Source organism: Triticum aestivum, chromosome 7B (genome assembly GCF_018294505.1).
Source record: "Triticum aestivum cultivar Chinese Spring chromosome 7B, IWGSC CS RefSeq v2.1, whole genome shotgun sequence".
Taxonomy (NCBI): Eukaryota; Viridiplantae; Streptophyta; class Magnoliopsida; order Poales; family Poaceae; genus Triticum; species Triticum aestivum.
In genome coordinates, this window is record NC_057813.1 from 59,847,177 (window position 1) to 59,850,475 (window position 3,299).

The 3,299-nt window shown below is 58.5% G+C and overlaps 1 pseudogene; it reads left to right on the forward strand.

Moving 5' to 3' along the window:
* Nucleotides 1-1,409: 1,409 nt before the first annotated feature.
* Nucleotides 1,410-2,806, forward strand: LOC123157644 (putative anthocyanidin reductase; annotated as a pseudogene).
* The last annotated feature ends 493 nt before the right edge of the window (nucleotides 2,807-3,299 follow it).

A 3,299-nucleotide genomic window follows, 5' to 3' on the forward strand; every position in this document is an offset into this window, starting at 1 on the left:
CAATCGCCTGGTTTGGCACGGCGCGCAGCGCCAGCTCCAGTCGCCGCGCTAAAATGTAGCGCGCGCCCGCCGCTCCCGCAGCCGCGCAAAAAATGCAGCGCACGCTCATTCTACAAACTAGGATGTAGGCATTGGAAGCATAGAAACTAGATAGATTGCATAGGATTTTAAACGATACAAAGGTATTTTACATCGGAAATATAGATTGCATAATTTAAAAACGACAAACGATAAAAAACTAAATAGATAGCATAAAAAACTACTCTAAGTCGCTATCATCGTCATCACCATTATCATCCTCGGCGGTGTCGTCCGAGGTTGATAGCCATATGTCCAACCAACGATCATCGTTCTTCGTGAAGAACGACCTCCCACCTGCTGCAACGAGATCGGTCTGCGCGTTCGCCAACGCCTTCCGCCGACGCCTGTCCAACCGCGCCTCGCGACGCCTTCGCGTGTCCTCCTCGTGAGCCTTGCCCAGTAGCCTTGCTCGTAGGCGACGTCCTCCGGGTGGTGCCGGCGCCACTCCGCCATGACCCGCTCGTCCTCCTGGGTGACGAGGAGGCGGCGCCACCGCTAGGCGTGCTCCGCACGGTCTTGTGCCGTGTTCAGACGAGGCGGCGGGGCGACGTCGAGCGCCTGCTGGAGCGTGTACACGTCTTGGAAGTTCATCTGGCCGCGCGGCCGGCCCAGGCGCCACACCGCCGCGTCGTACGCGCGGGCGGCCTCGCGCGCCGTCCCGTACGTGCCGAGGCCGAGCCGGAGATCGCCGGAGCGTATCTCCGCGTAGTAGCCGCCGTTGGGGCGCCGGCGGACGCCGCGGTAGCCGGACGCTCCTCGGCGGCACGGCGGCATGGCGGGGCGCTGGGGCGGTGGAGGCGCGTCGGTGGCGGGGCGCTGGAGCAGCGCATGGCAGAGAAGGAGAGGAAGAAGAGAAGAGGAGGCGTGGAGAGGCGCGTGGCGCGCCCCGCACTTTATAGGCGCGCCGGAAGCGGTGCGCAAAAAATGAGACGCGGGCTGACGCCTTTTCACGCGCGCGCGCAAACGGTTCCCGCGCGCGTGATTATCCCGCCACCGCTGGAGCGCGGCAAAATGCCCCCCGCGCGCTAAAAGCTGTGTTTACCCCGCGGGCGCGTCGTTTCGCGTGGCCGTTGGAGATGCTCTGACGAGCTCTGACCCTGAGGTCACCCATGAGGCCATGACACCGCTAACCACCCGTACGTAGGGAGCCTGGAATCGATCCTCGCTTCGCAGCAATTTCCTCTCCGCCATGCATCGTCTCTCATTCTCCGTACGTATAAATGCTCATGGAATGGGCCGAAGCTTGTCACTCATCACTTGAACGAAGAAGTTAGCAGAGCAAGTTCATCCATTCTCAACTCTCAAGAAACATCAGGCGGAAGCTAGCAATGGCCGGAAATCAGCGCAAGAGCAGCGGCGGCGCCAGGGTGTGCGTGACCGGAGCCACCGGGTTCGTCGGCTCCTGGCTCGTCAGGAAGCTCCTCGACGCAGGCTACACCGTCCACGCCACCATGCGAGGCACCGGTACGTTGGCCGGCCATGTGATTGATCATCTACGTACCTACAGATCACTACTGTACTTATCAAATGGAGGAGACTGAGCATAGTAGCTTCGGTTCTGCAGGAGACGAGGAGAAAGTGGGGCGGCTGCGGCGGCTGGTGGTCCCCGGCGGTGTGGCGCCGGAGCGGCTGGTGGCTGGTGCTGTTCGAGGCCGACCTCTACGACCCCGCCACCTTCGCGCCGGCCATCGCCGGGTGCCAGTCCGTCTTCCTCATCGCCACGCCGTTCGCGGACGGCGCCGCGGAGGCGGCCGTGGGCGCGGTGCGCGCCATCCTCCGGCAGTGCGCGGAGTCCGGGACGGTGAGGCGCGTCATCCACACCGCCTCGATGTCCACCGCCTCGCCGCTCACCGCCGCCGGGTACAAGGAGTTCATCGACGAGTCGTGCTGGACTCCGTTCGACGTCGAATACCTTCTCCGGAGCGCGGACTTCGATGCAAGTGCCGGTCGATCTTCTTCTTCCTCCACAAACCAATTTGCCCGCGAGGCCGCGATGTATGTCAACTTACAGTTACGTACGGTGGAAATCATCATCATCTGCATGCAGAAGTACATGCTGTCGAAGCTCCTGTCGGAGAAGGAGCTGCTGAGCTACAACGACGGCGAGGACCCGGCGTTCGAGGTGGTGACGCTGCCCTTGGGCCTCGTCTCCGGCGACACGCTCCTGGGGCGCGTCACGGAGGCGCTGGAGGTGGCCGTGTCGCCGGCGTCCGGGAACGAGTCCCGCTTCGGGTTCATGAGGCTGCTGCAGACGGTGGCGGGGTCGGTGCCGCTGGTGCACGTGGACGACGTCTGCGCGGCGCTCGTCTTCTGCATGGAGCGGCCGTCCCCCGTCTCCGGTCGCTTCCTCTGCGCCGCCGCCTACCCGAACATCCACGACGTCGTCGACCACTACGCCAGCAAGTACCCTCACGGCCTCACCTCGACCTCCTCAGAGAGTAAGCAGCCATTGTCAATTCTTTCTTCTTCGCCTGAAATCAAATCCAGCCGACAAGTTGCATCCGCTTGATGGACTGGATTGATGTGAATATGTGATCATGTCAGGACCGAGGAGGTGGCGAGGGTGCAACCTGAGAGGAACAAGCTGGGGGAGCTGGGTTTCCGGTACAAGTACGGGATGGAGGAGATACTGGACGGCAACGTTGAGTGGGCAGCGAGGCTGGGGCTCCTTGATGCTTCCAAGCTCAGCGCGCAACACAACGATATGAACGAACCCAATTATTGATTAGTGGTTGTGCGGTGCATTATACACGCGGTTGTTTGATTTTCTTTTATGCGTCTTGTGCGTTTCTGAATTCATATCATTGGGAAGTACATGTACTGTAAAGGAAATGAGAGGTGGGAGTGATAAATAAATATGTTTTTGATTTGTTCGATCGATTATTTTGTTTGCTCTTGTTAAATGACCTTTTGCAACCATTACAGGTGCACTGTTCCGGATCCAAGATCCAATAATTTACAAAGTAACTCCCACACCTAAGAATTACAATGAAATCATTTGAGCACATATTCTCCGTGGTGTCAATCTTTGCAAGATAAAATGTTGCCAAGAATTCAATACAGAGACTGCAATTGGACAGGAGTTGCAGTACTACAACTCATTCACTTGCACATGCTTAATTATTACCAATAAAGGTTTCTGAAAACCCTTGCCCATCCCAAAATATGAAAAGCCATGAGCGATGAACGTATTTGGGTCTGGGATGGTCCACTAGAAG